At 41.7% G+C, this 21033-nt stretch overlaps 1 protein-coding gene across 6 annotated transcripts in view; it reads right to left on the bottom strand.

Annotated features, from left to right (window-relative positions):
• Positions 1 to 21033, bottom strand: part of SIPA1L1 (signal induced proliferation associated 1 like 1) — a 371151-nt gene that overhangs the window by 227119 nt on the left and 122999 nt on the right. The window contains exon 4 of one of the 6 annotated variants that reach the window (XM_087856075.1): positions 1269 to 1291. The exons of the other annotated variants lie outside the window; for them this stretch is intronic. The gene's annotated coding sequence lies outside the window, so the exon portion shown is untranslated. The remainder of the gene's footprint in view (positions 1 to 1268; positions 1292 to 21033) is intronic. 6 annotated transcript variants of the gene reach the window in all.

Here is a 21033-nt window from a genome sequence, read left to right as displayed (position 1 = left end):
TAGTCTCACTGACAATGAAGACAGTTTTCTATTGCATTTATGTTCACAAACTGGAAGATAAAAGAAAACCATCAATATCCTTTCTAACATCAGTTAAATAATTACAGCACCAATTGATGATAATTTTGGAAGCTGTTATCCCCAATTTTGAGGAAGTCTCAACGTACTTAGAACTTCCACACTTTCTTTAAAAATTCTATTTCAAGGACATCACAGTAGTGTAAGATTGGCACTAGCATATCTTACTTAGGAAGCTATGCCCTTTCGGACTCAGTCTCCCAATGAGGAAAACTGCCCCCGGGACAGAGGTGAAAAAATAAGACATATAAATCTCTGAAACATCAGTAACAGATGGCAAATTGTCCATAAATATAAAAATGTATGTAAATATAAAACTACGTAAATTATCTATTTCTGTAAACTCAATTATCTGTAATTCAGTAAAATCCATACATATACTATTACAAATCAAGAATAAAAGTAAAATACCAGACATGGCCATAGCTACATGTCACACACAAAACTGGTCCCCCCTCATTAGCCTACAATTCTGGCCCAGTCCGCCACGCGCAAAGATAAACCAACACTGCGGTTCAGAGGGCAGGGCAAATCCAAATATTCATTTTTCTAGATATAAGAAAGGCCAATCTGATTTGAAGATTCAAAAACCACAGACCATGAAAAGTAAATGCTTAGTATCGGCACCAAGGGCCCTGCTTTGGCCAGGCCTTCCTCACTGATTCACCCAAAGAACATTTCTTAAGCTGCCACGTGGCTGACAGCTGCTTGTTACTCCCCAACACCCACTCTCCTCTTGCTCCTAAGAGAATCCCCGCTGATCAGAGGAGCATGGCATCGAACTAAAAGAGCACCTTTCAGAGCTTCCTCTGCAGCCAGGTGAGTGCACATGACTCAGTTCTGGCCAATGAGAAACAGCCACATGTGGTTTGAGAGAATTAAGCAAAGAAAGGTTGCTTAAAGGGCGTGGACTCTGTTCAGAATTTCACCCTTTTTTCTCTCTTCTTCCACCTCCTAGAATGTGAATGTGAATGTGATGCTTCCAAGATTTACCTTCTATCACGCAATCACCACCATAAGGGTGACCGCCACGCGCGGGGCAGGCGTGGTTGCAGATCCTGGTGCCACAGAGGCTGTCTCATCACCTCGGGTGCTGCTTCGGCCCCACTATGCCAGCAACGGCCTGGTGTCTCGTACGTGTGGACATGAACAGGCTTATAACATCTCGGAAAGAACAGTACAGTGCTTACCTGCCACGTGAGGACTTCGTGTTCTTAAAGAAAAAGAAAGAAAAAAACGAGTCCCTTCTCTGTTCATACCTTTAATCTTTCACTTAAGCACTTCCACACTAAAGACCGTGTGTGTGTGTGTGTGTGTGTGTGTGTGTGTGTCCCCATTATCCTCAAAGACCTTACAGGCAAGCACTACCCTTACTCACTCTGCAGCTCTAGGATCCAGCACAAGGCAGATACTCAGCAAGTGAAGCGAAAGAATCCAGACCTGCTAAACTCAAGAGTCTTCCAACGACAGAGAACTCCAGGTTTCGGAACTACGCCACGGTATGGGCAAGAGGGCCAGCTCATTCACTGAGACAGGAGAGCGGTGGGGAAGCCGGGGCCCTACCCGCTCAGGTGCCCCCCCATGCAGGGACCTCACTCCCGCGTGTCTCCGTGGCCGAGTGGGATGAGAGCCCCCGTCTTCCTTCACCCTGTTCCTCACTCACACTCGCGCACTCGTGACGCTCGCTGAGCACCTACTATCCACCACACACTGTAGGGCGCCAGGAATAACTCCAGCGCACAAATATGGCAGCTCTCCTGAAGGAACCCATCATCCAGAAAAGCCAGAGGAAAGCACAGAAGCAATTACAATACAACGTGAGAAGTGCATCTAACAGGCTGTGCTTCCTCAGGGGGCAGGACACCACCCGGAGCGCCCTCCGGACGACCTCATGCACTCCACACCACCGCTGCTCGAGTTCCTCTCTGGGACACGGGCAGCGGAGACCAGGGAACGCTCAGCCCGAGCACCGGAGCCACTGCACCGGTCCGGAGGTCATGCGGCGCAGAGGGCAGGGGGCAGGTAGGAGAAACACGAGTGCAGCCTGGAGGATGAAGACAATTTTCCCGGGGTGAAAAGTATGAGCAGAACTTTTCATGCAGAGACCACAGGCCCTTAGAGGAGCACGGCCGACCCTGGTACTGGATTGTGAGGACAGACACCCAAAGTGGTTCCTACCGCCCCCGGTGGCTGGAGCTGTCACACGTTACATCTAAAGGGGGGGCTCGGTGAGAAAGACCTCAGGATTTTTCGCAGATATTTCTAAAACATGTGCTGTAGGAGAAGCATGAAAGAATGTTTTATTCTGAAGCATGTAATAATATCAATCCTGCTCTATTTTTAAGCCTGGATTATTAATATTTATAATTTTAAAAGATTACTTGTTCGAGGGAAATAAAAGAACATTTTACAAAAAAGCACAGCAGTGGACTGAAAAAAAAACTTTTCCTGAAACTGAAATATTTCCTTAAAATATCCTTACATAATACAGCTCCCTTTAAACTCTGAAAAGATGGTTGGGCAGATTCAGGACTTAAAAAATAAACTTCACATTTAGTGGCAGAGTCAACTCTTTCAAACCTAATGTCCACTGCCCTCCCCTTCTTCTTTAGTCATAGAAATCTGACTTTATTTAGGCTGGCAATGTGCCCACTTAAACACCACAGTTGAGCCTCCCTTGAAGACAGTGGTCGCCAAGGAGTTTCAAGAAGTCAGTGGGTGGAGATTCCAGAAAGTTCCTTTTGCCACTTTTCTTTTCCGCTCCTCCTCCACACAGCTTGGCTCGAGCTCCAGCAGTGTCCCGTGGTTTTGTGGATGACGGCCTTATGCTGCTTAGGATGCTAAAAGCCAGAGCAGCCTGAGTCCCTCCCTGATGACTCTGTAGAACCACCACTCCTGAACGGTTTCCCTACAGACATCTTACATGAGAAATCAACCATGCTGAATCAGAATCATGTTCCTACTAGTCAAACACAACTTTCATTGCAGATGCTAGAAAATATTAAAGCATACATGGTAAGAGTTGGCAAAAAGCAAAAAGTCTTATAGTATTAAAACACGTTATTTTATGATTCACTGGCATCTAAATCACACATCCATATCATTATAAATCTTTTCCAATTTTTTCTTTTGGGCACAGAAGACATCTCGTTCTTGCAACATCTAACCCACTCTGGGAGCTGAAGTGGGGAGCGAGTGGGGCTGGAAGAAAAAACCCAGGAGAGCAGGCATGCAGGGCCCCGTGGGGGGTGGGGGTGGGGGGTGGGGGCCCAGGGGTGCATTACATACCTGGAACACAGCACAATGCAAGCTCCTCACAGAGAACTTCGCTGTGCTTTACAAGCTGGATGAATTGTTAGGTGAGCGTCATTTGGAGATCTATGATCTGATTGTCACTGTCACTTGAACCACATCGGGATTTCAGTGCAATAGCATTTTCATTCTCCTTGATACCGTCATTTAATGTTTAAGAAGTATAGTTGCTTTATAACGACTTGTCTGATGCAGGTGAGATACATTGTTTTCTTACATGTTTGTGGAAATGCTACTGCACTCCTTCCTCCACCCCCTACCCTCAAAATAGGTAAGGTATAATGTGCAAAGGATGATGCCTAACATAAACAGAGTAATTCCACAGAGCTGGCGGGGCAGGGGTGGGGGGCACTCCTGTCTTTGGCGAGAACCAGAAACTTACAGACTATTGAAAAGAAAGGTCAGGATCACCTTCTTCATTTTAACTCAATGGATAGGTTTTGTTTAAAGCTAGAAACAAACCCCAAATGGAGAAACTAAACAGAAAATAATTCTACTTCTGTTTTTAACCTCTGTTCCCCTTTTTAAAAAGATTATTCCTTTCTACATCAAAGAGGGTCGCCAAACCAACAATAAGCCTACTGTCAGTTCAGCACTGCCTGCCAACCGTGGACTTCCTGCTGTATGTTCAATTATTACACAAACATCAGCTTTCTTTACGGGCAAAATGGGACAGCGAAATGCACATAATGTCCAGATTCAAACCTAGATTTCAATGCTGCTTCTAATGACTACTAACCGTAGCCAACTTGGGCAGACTAATTTACCTCTCCCTGGCCTCAGTTCCTACAACTATAAAATGCAAATAGTGCTGTCACTCCCCTCCTAGCATTGTTGGAAAAATCAGTGCTAATGTATGTATTAGGCACTTTGTAGCTATTAACATGATGTTAATTACTAAAAAGGTTTTATTTATTTGGTTGTCAAAGATGAAAGATAAAAAACTTTTTTTAAAAAGCTAACTAAAAGCATCAAGTAAAATAAAAAATAAAATGAGAGATAGAATAAATTCTGAGTAACAGAGTCCTCTCAGCTCTTCCCTGAAACATTCTCAGGGCTGGGAACTCGGGAGCTGGAAAGGCAATTCTATCACGCAGGCATTAACACACACTGAGCGTGATATCTACAATGTGTCAGTTTTCTCTCTCAGGCTTGAGGGAACAGGTAGTTAAGACATGGCCTCCTGCTTTCAAGGAATTCACAGCACCCCCACATCAACAGACAAATACAATCTAGTGACAGGCCACAAGACAGGGAAATACAGAGTGCCACAGGCGTTCAGGAGCGGGGCACACTGCCCAATGTAGTGGGTGTCAGAGGAAGGAACTCCTTGAGTAAAATCTTCCAGAACCAGGAGGTGTTAAGGGAAGCCCTGAAAGGGAACAGCACAAGCACCCTGAGGTGAGAGTCTACCAGGGGTGCCAGAACGAGAAGGGTCAAAGCAGGCCTGGCAGATGACGTGGCTGCCCAGGTTCCCATCAGAGGTCTGGAAGGTCACACAAATCACCCTGGACTTTCTCCCACAGGCTGTAAGGAGCCTTGGAAATGTTCCAAGCAGGACAGGGACATGATTAGACATGCTTTGTAGCACAGAAATTATGGTGGCAATGTGTAAACTGAACAGAGTGCAGAGGCAGAATGGGATGGTCAACTAGTATCCAGGTGAGCAAGAATAAGGCTACAGAGTTAGAAGTCACATTTTAAGCTCATCTAAAGGTGTTTTAAGATTTTTCTAAGGCATTACAAGGAAGCTGGTCTTCCTTGGTTTTTGTAGACATTTTGTATCTAGGTTATATCCCAACAGTACCAACAGCTCCAGAAGAACAGAATAAAGTGGTCTGGTTTTAAGTGGTTAGTAACTACGGTCCCATGTGAATGGAAGTGAATCTGGAGACATCTGCAGAGACAGGACTGTGCAACTTCACTACGAGAAACCACCGAGCACATTCCTCACTATCAGTTCCACACTTAAATGCCTCTACTTAGGATCAACTGTTAGGAACAGAAATAAAAACTGTATCTCAAACACTTGTCATTTGTCTATGCAATGAGGATAAATTACTGGCAACAAGTATTTCGAGTCAGGCAAAGAATAAAATTTTGATAGTCCTCAAATTTTGACCTTTTAAGACTTATGCCCCCAATGATTTTAATATGTCCTTGGCCTAGAACTATGAAGTCACTTACCAAAAGAGAGCAAAACAGCTGTGTAGGCATCAAGAAAAGATCTTATCTATGCTCAGCTATAGGCCAAAATTGTTCATAGGAAGGAAGGATACCACACAAGTTGTCTGGCTGACTCTGAGTTGGCTGCTGTCTGTAGATTCACAAAGGAAATGTGATAACATGAACATCCAGGCACAAATATCCATCTGGACAGGATGTCAGCACCATCCCTCGATTCCTTAAGGGTCTTATTCTCTCTTAGAAGAATAAAATCAACCAACTGGTATAAAAGCACTTTAATTCGTTTGGGTGAGAAGAAGGAAAATCAGAGAGGAGTCATCTCTTTGGAACACAAACAAGGACTCATTTCCTACTATCACTTGGGAAGCTTGAAAGATTAAGAAAAAAGTGCCAAGTTCCTATTTCCGTGAACCTCAACCCACCCAAGTCTTCCTTTAGATGCAGTCCCCTGGCACCAGGTGAACGAAGCTCACTGAGGCCGTTCTACTGAGTGAGATGTACTCAGGAAGAGGGTGGTGATAAAAAGTGGTTACTTACACCAAGCTGCCATGAGGGAAACTGGCAGAAGAAATGTTCTGATGACAGAATGAATCATAAAACCGAGACTCTTCCCTTCTTTGGTTTAAGCTAGATAATCCCTAAACCCAGCACATGATTTTTGAAGCTCCTACATAGCTAGTCAAAGTATTCTTTACTTTTATAAAATTAATTTTTAGTATTTAATTTGGACTTCTTAATAATCCCTTCCTTCTGAGAATCTTCTGCCGTGCAACACAGAAAATTTATAGCTAAAAGGTTAGAAGTAAAGCAAAGCTCTAGGACCAGACCACATGAATTCAATCCTCAGCACTTACCCCCCTGGGCCCATTCCCTGTCCTGTCAATCAGGACCAGTCTCAACAAGGCTCTGGTGAGGAAGACATGGGATAACAATGGAGGGTGCTCAGGACAGGGTCTGCTACAGAGCTCCATAAATGATCCCGATCATTAATAGTCTTAAAGAGGAAAAGCATGGCAACACTAGGAGAGCCTATGGAATAGTCCTCAAAAACTCGATCATTTTGTGTAAGAGAGATGCCAACAGCATAAAAACACCAATAACAATGCCCACTGTGATGTATCTATAAAGGGATATCACAGGACTATGCAACCATCTTCCCTCTTCATATATTACTGTCACTTTCTACAATTTTAATGCCAAAGGAGTTCTTAATTACCTTAAACTTGGCCTTTCTGTCTGCTTGTATAACCTGTTGTGCTCCCATTAACAGGGCCTTTAGAGGTTGATTTCAAGAGATTTACAATCACCTACGGTTGATTCCTTAATGGATTTCTACTGGTAAATAATTACTTAAATTAGCTAACTTCTAGACCATGTAGTTGTTTCCACTAGGAGTCCACGGAGCTATATTTGCTTTTTACCAGCTGTCTGGATAATTATATTTAGTCCACATTTTTTTAAAGTCAGAAGAGAATGAATATGTTAATAATTAGCCACTCTTTTTTGGACTTCCCTAAGTCCTCTAATTCCTCTCAAAGCTTAAGCAAGGGGTTGAGAATGAAGATGTGTCAACTCACACCTCAGAGGCAACTCAATACTGGATATCGAGGGTATAAAGTCAGACAATTCTTGAGACCACGAAAGATAAGAATTACAATACGAACGGAACAGTGAATGGCTACTGGCTTCCCAGGTGCATCCAGGTGCAGTAGTGAGCCTAAAATCACACACTACTAAATGTAAAACTACATACAGTACTAAAATGTTTGCCTTCAACTGCTCATTTTTTAGTAGGGAGGAGGAGCAAGAGAAAAATCCCACTGTAATCGCAACACAGGATCTCAAACAGAACTGAAAGGTTTCCACTCTGTCCTCATATTTACAAATGTAAATAAATCAATTTAACCAAGATACTATGACTTTAAAAAAAAAAAAGTCTAGGAGAAACAACTGTCCACAGAATACCCATTACTTTAAGGTTTATGTAACCCACCCAAAACAGTACTCCAAATTTTGTACTTAAAAACAATGTAGGGGAGACTGGCTCCAGGTAGGAGAAAGGACGCACACTCCACCCAGCCTCTCTGCTGCATGCGTCCACCTGGACAGAGTATCTGAGAGCCGGCTCTGGAAAGTAAATGAATGTAGCAGGCTGATGGGGGGAGAAGAGTAAAACTCAAAGTATGACTAAACCAGTGATGAATTTCCCCATTTTTTCTTCAAAATCTCCCAGCCTGGAATCAAGGCAGCCACACACCTGAAAGGGAGCAAGCACCAGAATCCAGACAGAAGGGGGAAAATCCAGAAATACTCCAAGTTCTAGCTTAAGAAGCAGGAAAAGGGATTCCTCACACCCTGGAGAGTGGGGAAATTCCTCATTGTTCTTCTTTTTTATTTCTCTATGCTCTAGCCTCCTAGCTCAAGGTGGTAGCAGGCAGAGGGAAACAGTCACCTAAACCTCAAGGGAAAGGAACCTTTCTTCCTCACTGATCAGAGGAGCTATGCTCTCACAATGTAAGTCTGCTGCTTTTTTGCTGACTTCCTGCCCCTTGGTCCAGAATGGAGACAGTCACAGGAAGTGCACTGCCCCATTCTAAAGCCCCATCTTTGTGGGGCGCCTGGGTGGCACAGCGGTTAGGCGTCTGCCTTCGGCTCAGGGCGTGATCCCGGCGTTATGGGATCAAGCCCCACATCAGGCTCTTCCGCTATGAGCCTGCTTCTTCCTCTCCCACTCCCCCTGCTTGTGTTCCCTCTCTCGCTGGCTGTCTCTATCTCTGTCGAATGAATAAATAAAATCTTTAAAAAATAAAAAATAAAAAAAATAAAGCCCCATCTTTGTGTCTGGAGGACTACGAAAGGGAACCTCAAAGAAACAGGAAGCACTGGAGAAACTGAGCCACACAAATACAGCCAATGGATTTGGGGCTAAGATGTAAAGGCAATTCCAGATTGAAACAAGAAACAGAAAAACCAAACAGACTGACTACTAGTAACAAAATTGAATCAATAATCAAAAAACTCTCTACAAACAAAAGTGCAGGACCAGACAGATTCACAGATAAATTCTACCAAACATTTAAAGAATATTAATACCCATTCTTCTCAAACTATTCCCAAAAATGGAAGAGGAATGGATGTTTCCACATTCATTCTAAGAGGCCAGCATTACCCTGATACCAAAACCAGACAAAGACTACAAGAAAATAAAAGACCAAAATCTCTGATGAACGTAGATGCAAAAATCCTCAACAAATATTAGCAAAACCAAACTCAACAATACATTAAAAGGATCATTCACCATGATCAAGTAAGATTTATCTAAGCAGTGCATGGATGGTTCAATATCCACAAATCAATCAACCTGACACACCACAATAACAAAACGAAGGATAAAAATCACATAATCATCTCAATAGATGGAGTAAAAGCATTTAACAAAATTCAACATCATTCATGATAAAAGTCTCAACAGAGTGGTCTAGAGGGAACATGTTTCAACATAACACATGCTATATATGACAAACCCACAGCTAACATCGTACTCAATGGTGAAAAGCTGAAATCTTTTCCTCTAAGATCAGGAATAAGAAAAGGATGTCCACTTCTGCTACTTTTATTCAACACAATACTGAAAGTCCTAGCTGCAGCAATCAGATAAGAAAAAGAAATAAAAGGCATCCAAATTGGTAAGGAAGAAGTAAAACTTCCATGATTTGCAGATGACAAGATACTATATACAGAAAACCCTAGAGACTCCACCAAAAAACTATTATTATAAATCAATCCAGTAAAATTGAGGGTTACAAAATTAATATACATAAATGTATTGTGTTTCTATATACTAATAGAAGACTAGCAGGAAGAGAAATTAAGAAAACAATCCCATTTATAACTGCACCAAAAAAATAAAATAAATACCTTGGAATAAATGTAACCAAGAAAGTGAAAGTCCTATACGCTCAAAACTATAAGACTTTGATGAAAGAAACTGAAGACAACACAAATAAATGAAAAGATACGTCATGCTCATGGATTGCAAGAATACTGTTAAAATTTCAGAACTACCCAAAGTAATCCACAGATTCAATGCAATCCTTACCAAAATACCAACAGTATTTTCCACAGAACTAGAATAAATAATCCTAAAATTTGTATGTAACCATAAAAGACCCCAAATAGCCAAAGCAATCTTGAGGAAGAACAAAGCTGGAGGTATTACAATCCCAGATTTTGAATTACACTACAAAGCTATGATCAAAACAGTTAAGTACTGGCATAAAAACATGGATCAATGAAACAGAATAGAGAGTCCAGAAATAAACCTACACCTATATGCTCAATTAATCTACAACAAAGGATGCAAGAATATACAATGGGGAAAAGACAATCTCTTCAATAAATGATGTCGAGAACACTGCAGAGCCACATGCAAAAGAATGAAACTGGACCACTTTCTTATACCATAGACAAAAATAAACTCAAAATGGATGAAAGACCTAATGTGAAATCCTAAAAGAAAATATAGGCAGTAAACTCTTGAACATCAGCCTTAGCAATGTTTTCCTGGAACTATTTCTTCCATTAACAGAAACAAAAGCAGAAATGAACAATTGGGACTACATCAAACTAAAAGGCTTTTGCACAGCAAAGGAAACCATCAACAAAATGAAAAGTCAACCTACTAAACAGGAGTTTTTGCAAATGTTTTATCTAACAAAACGTTTAATATCCAAAATATACAAACAAAAACCAAAAACCTCCTGTAACTTGACACCAAAAAGCAAGCAATCCAATTAAAAAATAGACAGAGGACCTGAATAGACACTTTTCCAAAGAAGACCTATAGATGGCCAACAGACATGAAAAGTTGCTCGACATCACTCATCATCAGGGAAGTGCCAATCAAAATTACAATGAGCAAGCACCTCACAGCAGTCAGAATAGCTAGTATCAAGAAGACAAGAAATAACAAGTGTTGGTGTGGATGTGGAGAAAAGGGAGCTCTCATGCATTGTCGGTGGGAATGTAAATTGGTGCAGCTGCTATAGAGACTAGTACAGAAGTTCCTCAAAAAAGTAAAAATAGAAATACTATATGATCCAGTAATACTACTTCTGGATATTTACCCAGAGAAAATAAAAACATTAATTCAAAAAGATACATCCACGACTATGTTTACCACAGCCTTATTTACAATAACTAAGATGGAAAAACCCAAAGTGTCCACTGATCATGAGTGGATAAAGAAGATGTGGTGTACGTACACAATGAAATATTACTCAGCCACAAGAATGAAATCTTGCCATTTGAGACAAGGTAGATGGCCCTAGACGGTACTATGCCAAATAAAATAAGTCAGAGGAAGAGAGATACCATATGATTTCACTCATATGTGGAATCTAAAAACAAACAGCAACAACAACAACAACAAAAACAAAAACAGACTCATAAATACAGAGAACTGGTGGCTGCCAGATGGAAGTGTGGTGGTGGGGTGGTCACAATAGGTGAAGAGGATTAAGAGATACAAACTTCCAGTTACAGAATAAGTAAGTCATAGGGATGAAAAGTACAGCATAGGGTGTATAGTCAATAATACTGTAGTAAATTTGTATAGTGACAGATGACAACTACACTTAGCAGGACATTTCATAAAGTATTTAATTGTTGCATCACTATGTTGTACACCTGAAACTAATAATATTGTATGTCAACTATATTTCAATCAAAATGTTTTTTAAATTAAAAAAAAAAAAAAAGACTTGAACAGACACATCACCGAAAAGGGTATACAAATAGCTGCAGATAAGCACACGAAAAAATGTTCAACATCATTAGCCATTAGGGAAATGGAGATTAAAACCCCGAGATAGCAGTTCACCATCTATTAGAATGGCTAAAATAAAAAATACTGACAATATCAAGTGCTGACAAGGATGTCAAGCACCTGAAATTCTCATACACTGCTTGTGGGAATGCACAATGTTAACTCAAGAAAATGATTTGACATTTCCTTAAAAGCTTAAATGCACACCTACCACATAATCCAGCCATTCCACTCCCAAGTATTTACCCCAGAGAAAGGAAAGCATGTGTTCATGTAAAGACCTGTACACAAAGGTTCACAGTTAGCTTTACCTGTAATACCCACAAATTAGAACAACACAAATATTCTTCAGTGGGTTAACGGACAAACAGACTGTAATACTTCCACACAATGGAATCCTACTTAGGGATTCAAAGGAACATGCTATCAATACCCACAACTGGGATGACACTGAATGGAAAGGAATTACACTGAATGAAAGAAATCTGCTGCAAAAGATGACACACTACATCCTTCCATTTAAACATTTTTACAAAGACCAAGCTATAGAGATGGAGAACAGATCAGTGTTTGCCAGGATTTAGAGGGTAGGAGAGAATGCAGCATGAGAACACTTTCTGAGGGGATGAAACAGTTGTGGGATGGTTACACAAATCTACACATGTGTTAAACTTGCAGAACTGTACAGCAAAAAAAAAAAAAAAAAAAGCAATTTTAATCCATGTTAATCTTTTAACCAACATAAAAATACCTCAAATTGACAATAACATCTTGCATAACTAAATTGGGTAACTAATTGTACTGAATATTGCCACAGAAATGGGTTTTAAAGACAATGGAACATGTAGTATTAAGTATTATTTAAGCCCCGTTTATTTATAAAACATTATAAAAGACACCGCAAAGCTGTTTCTTCCCAAAGTTGACTGCTCAGTCACAAAAAATATGACTCTTCAACAGCAAGAAAAGCAATATTCAACAGAGCCAACAGTTCTAGTCATAAGGCATCTGGCTTTTGAGATGCTTATGTTACAAAGCAGGTGAATCATCAGAGAACCAGACGCACGATCTTGAAGCCATCCAAGTGTGTCCACTAACCTCGTCCCATCTCTAGCCCCAGGGGGTTTCACAAACTTCCTCCATTTCCTCAACAGGAAGCACTCAATGCACATACAGTTTGTTTTAAAGCTGGAAGAGTACAGATACAGAAGGAAAAGGTCAAGGAAACCAGTTTCACTGAGAACACCTGCACGTCATCATTCCCACCACAAATGGTGGTACCTTCACAGTGCGCCCGCGCCTGTCCCTAATCCCATACACCTCACGTTAGAACTGCCGCTCTACCCAACGGAGTGAGTCAAAGGGAGGGACAGCTCTCAACCACCAATGTTAAACTGAAATGATCCAACCGAGGGCTAAAATACCCTGATAAAATCATATTCAAAGACACATCTCTGAACTATTTCGGTCATAATAGATTAGTCTTCCATTTCCTCAAAGCATTTCTTATGGAGTCATTTTCTCCTATTTCAAAGAGAAACGATAACCATTCCAAGAGCAACGCAGATGTCACCCATCCCACTTTCAGTGATACACCTTTCCTTTTCGAGTATGCGTTGGCCACGCAATAGTATAAGGTAATCAAAACTGTGTTACTTTAAAAAGTATTCTTGAAATAGAATTTTTATTTTAATGATGAAGCTATGGATAGTTTCTTTTTCTTTCTATTTTTCTCTACTTTTCAAAGGTTCCCTCTACTGAAACATTAAAATAGTTGCATTCCCTTTCTTCTACTCCTAACATAACTTGCCATAAATTACGGCTTATGACCATTATGTTTTCATTATTAATACTCTTGAAGAAACCCTACTTTTTGACCTAATATCCCACCATCACCACCAACGGGGGCGGGGATAACATACTCTAAACTTTCAGATAACACTGCTCTCACCAATTATTACAAAAATAATTCAAACACAAACATAAGGAGAGTCTGGATATTTTTAAATGGGAGAGACTCCTCCTTGATCTGTTTAACTTGCTGAAGAACAGTGCAGGGGAACATATGAATGTTTAATAAGCCTACTCTGATTATAATATTTCAATATTTCAAGTATTACATTGTATTTCAGAAAGTGGTAACTTCTTGGGGTTCTTTACGTACTGAAAAAATAATCAGCTGACCATAAATGACTGAACCTTGACACACAGAGAACACTCCCTTCTGTTCGATGTCACGAGTGGCGAGTGATGTCAAGTGAGCCACCATGACCATGCTCTCCTTTCTGCTGCCTCGGATGCTATTCTTTCCACTAGTCTTAGCCAGCAAAGATACTCTGCCTTCAGAATAAAATCAATACACAGAACTTCACACATAATTTTTTATTTTTTAAAGAAAACTCATTCATTTTACATGATTTAGAGGCTGAAGTTTGAGGGTTGTTGTTTTTTTTTTTCCAGGCTAGAATATATTAGCAATGCCTCCTGGCAAAAATGCAAGTTAGAAAATCAGGACTGAGAACGTACTGTAAACAAATGAAGAAAGGAAAAATTGGATGCCATTTTGTGATGCTACTAAGTCAGGGGAGAACTTCGATGGCTCCTAGGTACCCGCAGCATGCCATCAGCGTGCAGGGCATGACAGAGAGGTCCTAACCGAAACAGTAACAGGGCTGGGTGAGATAGTCCAGGAATACCCTACAACTAAACAGTTCTCAGGCCATCATTTTAGCATAAGAATGGGACCACTGTAGACTGTGAGCTCCCGAAAGGCTTGGTCTTAGTCTTCACACTAGCAGAGTGCCTGGTACCGGAGAGATAATAAGTGCGGACTAGAAAGAATCTAAGAAACTGGACTAGTGACAAGGGCCGTACCCCCGTGGGTGTTACCCACTGTTCCCCGGAAGCACTCGGGCACTTGGGGGAGTGGCCGTCAGCAACGCATCCTCCCTTTTGGAGGGGTTTGGTAACTGCAGCAGCAGCCCACAGAGGAGAACAATTTTCTTAGACAAAATTCACTCTTCTTCAGCTAATTGCATACTTGATAATAGCTTGTACTGAGAGAAGTCTCAGCTCTGCCAATTTTTCACAGCTCGTTTGTGTTACCATCATCAACCTTACCTTCAACCTATGGTTCTTTGTAGGAATCTTTTTAAGCCAGGTGTCAATTTTGTAGCTGCTGTTTTAGCTGATACTGATTAACAGAACCTGTAAGCCTACTGAACAAACACGGCACCTCACGACAGGCTGACAGCAAACGACAGGAAGGCCGCCCGCCGCTCTGCACCCTCAGCACCGTGGAAGTCCCACAGGAGCAAGCCCCAGGGTAGCTGTGCTCCAAACAGGACACTTCCCACCTGCCACAGGACCCACACAAGTGTCCCAGCTTCGATCCCCGTGTTGAATGTCAGGAAATTTTAGTTAATTTCTTAGAATGGCTTAATAATGGCTCTACTATCTTCTTCCCGCTCTCCAACAGATGCACCCGTTCTGGAAAACATAAACCGAGGCTCCTTCTGATACCGTTTCTGCTCTCAAGTTCTTGTTTAAGTAAACTCTATACCCTGACATAGGGCTCAAACTCACAACCCCGAGAGCCAGAGTCGCCATGGCCCCTCAAGTTCCTGTTTCAAAGAGAGACTGTACCTCACCCAGCTTAATTAACCTTCTTCTATCCACAAGCAGTTCCTCAGTTCAGGACTTTTAAGCCAGATTCCCACGACTCCTTTCCATACCTGACTTTGCTGGAGAAAAACCTGGAACGCAGCACCAGGAGCAGTAAGACCAGCAGATTCTGAATCACAGAATCCGGGTTCAAAACCTGCCATTACCAACCGTGTGACTTGGGGCAGGGGAAATGACCCTTTCTGAGACTCCATTTCTTTATTTCCAAAAGGAGGAAAATTCTACTTTGTTCACCTGTCTTGGTTATTAAAGATTAATAACTATTATAAATAAACTATTATAACTATTATAAATAACTATTATAATGATTCATAACAACTAAGAAGATTAAAAGCAATTTTATTTCTAGATTTATAAATATTAACATGTTAATTATATATTACAGTCACCTTCATTATTATGCAAATGAACAGTAAATTCACTTATATATGTATGTACTTAATATAACAATAAAGGTAACTTTGTTTATATGTTTAATTATAAATAATGATTATTTTGAAGACTAAAAGTAATCTTACTGTTTTTATTCATGTTCTCGCTCAGTAGTCCTGCTATGATACGCCACCTTTCAACACTAACCAAGTTCAAAAGGCCTCTTTGCAAAGTTTCAAACCATCCACTGCTATAATAGTTACTGTGTAATTACAGAAATAACACAAGTGGAAAATTACAAAGTTTAAACTAAGTATAAAATATAACTCAAAAGTCACCCACAATCCCACCACCCAGGGGTAAACTCTTCATATTATGGTACAGTTTTTTTTTTTTTAAGATTTTATTTATTTATTCGACAGGATAGAGACAGCCAGCGAGAGAGGGAACACAAGCAGGGGGAGTGGGAGAGGAAGAAGCAGGCTCACAGAGGAGGAGCCTGATGTGGGGCTCAATCCCATAACGCCGGGATCACACCCTGAGCCGAAGGCAGACGCTTAACCGCTGTGCCACCCAGGCGCCCCTATGGTACAGTTTTTAAGAGATTATGTAAAATGTTTTCTATCTTCTGTAATTTCACACTATCCTGTGCATACTTCTCCATGTCTTTAGCGTTTCTCAAAAATCAGATGCTTGATCTTTAACCGTCTTCTATGTGCATGGGTCACAACCGAACCATTTTGCACTATGTGACAGATAGGCTGCACCCAATTTTTATGTTACAAATATTACAGTGATCAACATTCCTGAACATAAATTTTTATGAATTAAAAAAAAAGTTTTGCCACAGAATAGTCGTAGAAGTGGTAAAGCAGGACATAATCACTGTGAAGGCTTTGGGCACATACTGTCAAAATGCTTTTCACAAAGTCCCCACAGTAAATCCCACTTAACAAAGGTAAGATAATTGATTTAGAAACTGACAAGGCTGAGGTAAGCAGAGAACCATAAACTCTCTCTCTCTCTCTCTCTCTCTCTCTCTCTCTCTCTCACACACACACACACACACATACACACACACACATACACACACACATATACACACACACAGCTTAGCCATCTAATTTGAAATACACATTCTTTTACCAATTTCCTGATGAAGACTGAACATCTCTTCCATGAATAATCGGTCTCCAGACTGACTGCAGGCTAGTCATTCTTACACAAACCATGACCAAAAACCATCATCCACAACTCCCACTCTCCGTGTTTTATTAGAATGGAACACGAACTCAAAGGCTCTCAGGAAACAAGCCCCCAATCCTTTGCAGCCATCATGACCACACTCACTTAACAACATTCTTTTTGGAGGCCTGCCCTTGGAAGCTTTCAAAAGTATTCAGCATATTTTTGTAGAAAACTAATATTTAATCATATTACATAAAATTTGAATTACGTAATTATACAATAACAAGTACTACTGACAAAAACGAAACCAACTCTTTTTTTTTTTTAAGATTTTATTTATTTATTCAACAGAGATAGAGACAGCCAGCGAGAGAGGGAACACAAGTGGGGGGAGTGGGAGAGGAAGAAGCAGGCTCACAGCAGAGTAGCCTGATGTGGGGCTCGATCCCATAACGCCAGGATCACGCCCTGAGCCGAAGGCAGACGCTTAACCGCTGTGCCACCCAGGCGCCCCTGAAACCAACTCTTGATCGACATTCAACTCAATCAGCCAACCTAGAAGGACGTGAGAGTCTGCAGAGTGGCTGCGGGCACGCAGTGTGGGCATAACGGGCATCGAGGAGCTTGGCAGGAGGAGGCGGTAAGGGAGACAGACATCACCAGAGAGAGCTCTCACCTCTCAGCCCTTTGCAAGTACTCAGGACTATGTTCAAAAGGCATTTTTTTAAACGTTACATGTACACGTAGGCACAGGACAAACCTCCAGACACAGGTAGTCCCGGGACCCAGACAAGAGCCAGAGCACATGTTTAACAGACTTGCTGAATGGAAGCCAAGAGCAGCCAACCAAGTTCTCTCTCCCATCCCCCTCCTCCAACCAACCTCCAAACAGAGCCCAGGCTCTTGCCCCTTTCTTTCTAAATCCAGTCATCGGTTGAGCTCATCCCGTCTCAAAGCTTCAAATACCATGTATAAAGTGAAGGCTCTCAAATGTAAAACTCTGGATGCATGTCAAAGAGCACAATGGGGATTCCTCACCCCGCAGACCTGCTCTACTCACCAGACCAGTAATCACCCCCACCATCCACGCAGGCCAAGAGGCTGCTGCCATGACTTTTCCCACTTGTAACTCCACATCCAATGTAATAGTAACTCCCAGCACCTCTTCATGTGTTTGTGGATTTATTCCTTCTCCGTAAAATGTAAATGTCTAGAGGGCAGGGATCCTGCCTTATTTCACGGATCTATCTCCAGCCCCCAAAGTAGTCTCAGGTACACAGTAAGTCCTTAAAAACACTGTTTAGTGAAAAGAGCTCCTAGAAACTTGCAGACTCCTCTAGGAAGTTCTCCATGTATATAACTAGAAGACCAAGAGAAAATTCTCCAACCCCTTTTGAAATATACAATATTCACGGCTTGAGCGTGACAATGGACTACTATTCCAACACCCTCCTTTTACAGATGTGAACCTTAAGGTCCAAAAAAACTTAACAAAATGTATGAGACCATGAGAGCACAGCTCCTACTGTAAGTGTCTAATGACATACAAGCAGCCCCACCAAACCGTCACCCCTGGCATCCCTTCTCCTTTTGTTTATATACAACACATTTCTTGCAAGTATCTGGAGAACAGAATTGGTGAAATCAGAGATGCTTATTTTTCCATTCTGGGGTATGTAAGAGGCTTCTTGCAATGTCCCCAACTGTACAGCCACTTGAAAGCCCATGACGAGTCTGGAGACTCCTGAAGGGCCAGAGAACAATACGCAGGAGACAGAAACTGAAAGTCTAGTTGCCTGGATTCAAAATCCCAAAGTCACTGCAGGAAGCTATTGTTGCTAACTTCTCTCTCTTCTTTTACAAACCCTTCCCTATTAGAATCTACTGTGAATTTCCAGTACAGAGAGAGAGTAGCTGGGTGTCTATAATTTGGTACTTGTCATTTGGCTTCACATTTTTTGTCCAAAGGTTCTTCATAAAATGGAGTAATATAAGCTCCACCCCTACACCCCCACACTAGAAGGCTCCCCAAGGTAAACTTCCCACAGCTATGAAGTCATGTTAGCACCTCACAGACTTTATCCCTGTCCCAATCTGAAGCTTGCAGTATCACTCCATTCGGCTCCCCTGACACCTTGTAAGGGGCCTACCAGGCACCCCCAGCTGCTGTTACCAGCCAGGACCACACCCACTGAGGCAGTCAAGGTCAGGAAGCCCCATGTTACCTCCCCAACCCCCGAGCTCCTACTCACCTAACCACATCAACCTCCTGGCTAGGGCGGAGCACGATGTGTGAACTTTTCCAGTGCTCGATGAGGAGTTCTGCTAACGTGTGTTTTTATGAGAAACAACTAATAAGCACTTTACCATTAACAAATGGTTTTCCACAAACATCTCATCTCCTCATCAACACCACCCCACAGAGTAAACATCACATCCTCATTTTTCACATGACGTGAATGGTTAAAGGGGTCAAAAGGGGGGTCACTGTCACACTGAAATAAAGTCCTACCTGCACCAGTCTCTCAATGTGGAAGCCCTTGCTCTTTTGCCCACACTAAGTACACGGCCTCTTGTGAGAGCCGCACCCATGTCCATGATACCACCTAGCTGAGGTGCTAGACCTTGCAGAGCATCCTTCAGTCCCCTCGCTCATCCATCCCCGCTCCCCACTGCCTTGATTTGGGGCGGGGCAGGGAGGGCAGCAGACTAGGATGGATTAACCTAAAACTTCTGATTCCTAGGAGCTCTCGGTTAACGTGGTAGAGGCCGATGGCTGGGTGGGTGGGCAGGTACCTGGGGAGGGATGACAGGATAAATATATAATACGTCAAAAAATAATGCAAGAAAGACAGGGCAATGTTGCCCCCTACGTCTGTGCTGTGCTTCATAATTTGCAAGGAGGTTTCACGTACATTTAGCCCCCCACAAACACAACCCAGAATAACAACTAAGTACTAAGCTGAAGCTGGGGAAGCTGGGGCTCAGTTCGGGGGGCTGGAGGAAGTCTCTTGGAACTGAGACTGGGGGAAGGTCTCAAGAGAGGTAGAGGTGAGAGAGATGGGCACTCCAGAGCACTCCAGGATCAATGCACACCACCACAGCCTAAAAATGTCAGAAGACCTGGAGAGCCGGGACGCTCTAGGATGGAGCACTCCGTTTTCACTCACGAGTAACAAGAGCTACAGATGAAAACGAAGGAGATGTTTAAACAAAACCAGGAGAACACATCAAGAAAAATGACTAGCTCTCCAAGAGAACAATGAACATAATGAGCTTCCATAAAGTTATGTGGTTCTCACAGACACAAAGCAGAGATGTTCCGTAATGGCATTTTACATTTCCTGTCCACCAAGGTCAAAATTCACCTTTTATACTTCTCCATCCCCTCTGTTTTTAGTGAAGATTCACACTTTTTCACTTACAAAATTTGTATTTGTATTTATCTCCTTTTGGGTACCTATTTGAATATGGTGCAAGCTTTCAGCGTAGGAACCATGCCTTTTATTCCTTTTGTATCCCCCAGAAAACCAAGAATAACACTTATCATGAAAGTCATCCCATAAATATCATTGACCGATCAGGACATCACAGACTTATTTGAAAAGAATTGGAGGGGTGCCAGGGTAGCTCAGTCAGTTCAGCATCTGACTCCTGATTTCGGCTCAGGTCTCACTCTCAGGGTCCTGGGATCAAGCCCTAGGTCAGGCTCTAAGCTCAGCAGGGAGTCTGCTTGAGATTGTCTCTCTCCCTCTGCCCCTACCCCGGCACTCTCTTTCTCTCTCTCTAATAAATAAATCATTAAAGAAATTAAAAAAAAAAAAAAAAGGAATTGGAACTGATTGTAGGAGAAGCCCCTGTAACACACATGTCTACCATTTCACCCTTTGCAGTCTTGCTCATTTGTCCTCACAATGTGGCAGGCACTATCCTAAGCACTTTATTTATACTAACTTATATCATCCTCCTAACAACCCTATGAGGTACATACTATTATCGCTATTATTACTATTTTACAAAGGAGGAAATAGAAGCACAGAGAGATTAAGTAACTTGCCCAACATCATAAAGCTGGTAAGTGGTACAGGTAAGATTTGAATCCAGGCAGTCTGCTTCCAGAGTTAATGCACTAAACCTCTATGCATGACATAGTCTCCAAGAATAACACATTATATTGAAAGCATATGGGCCAGATTTTGCTTCTCCAGTTTTTAAGCTGTGGCAGCAATCACATTTTTTTTTAATTTGACACAATGCAATCCGCAATTACTTTTTTAAATCACAAAAAATACAAAGATTTTAATAAGCTCCTAAATAAAGCATTTAGATTTGGGGCTTTGCATGGTGTTTATACTAGGAAGTGCATCTGCTCTTGGCATTAAACA

The sequence above is a fragment of the Ursus americanus genome, chromosome 26 (assembly GCF_024610735.1).
Source record: "Ursus americanus isolate L20-20 chromosome 26, mUrsAme1.1.p, whole genome shotgun sequence".
Lineage (NCBI taxonomy): Eukaryota > Metazoa > Chordata > Mammalia > Carnivora > Ursidae > Ursus > Ursus americanus.
Note: the sequence above shows the minus strand (reverse complement) of the source record. Positions and strands in the feature narration are given on the sequence as shown.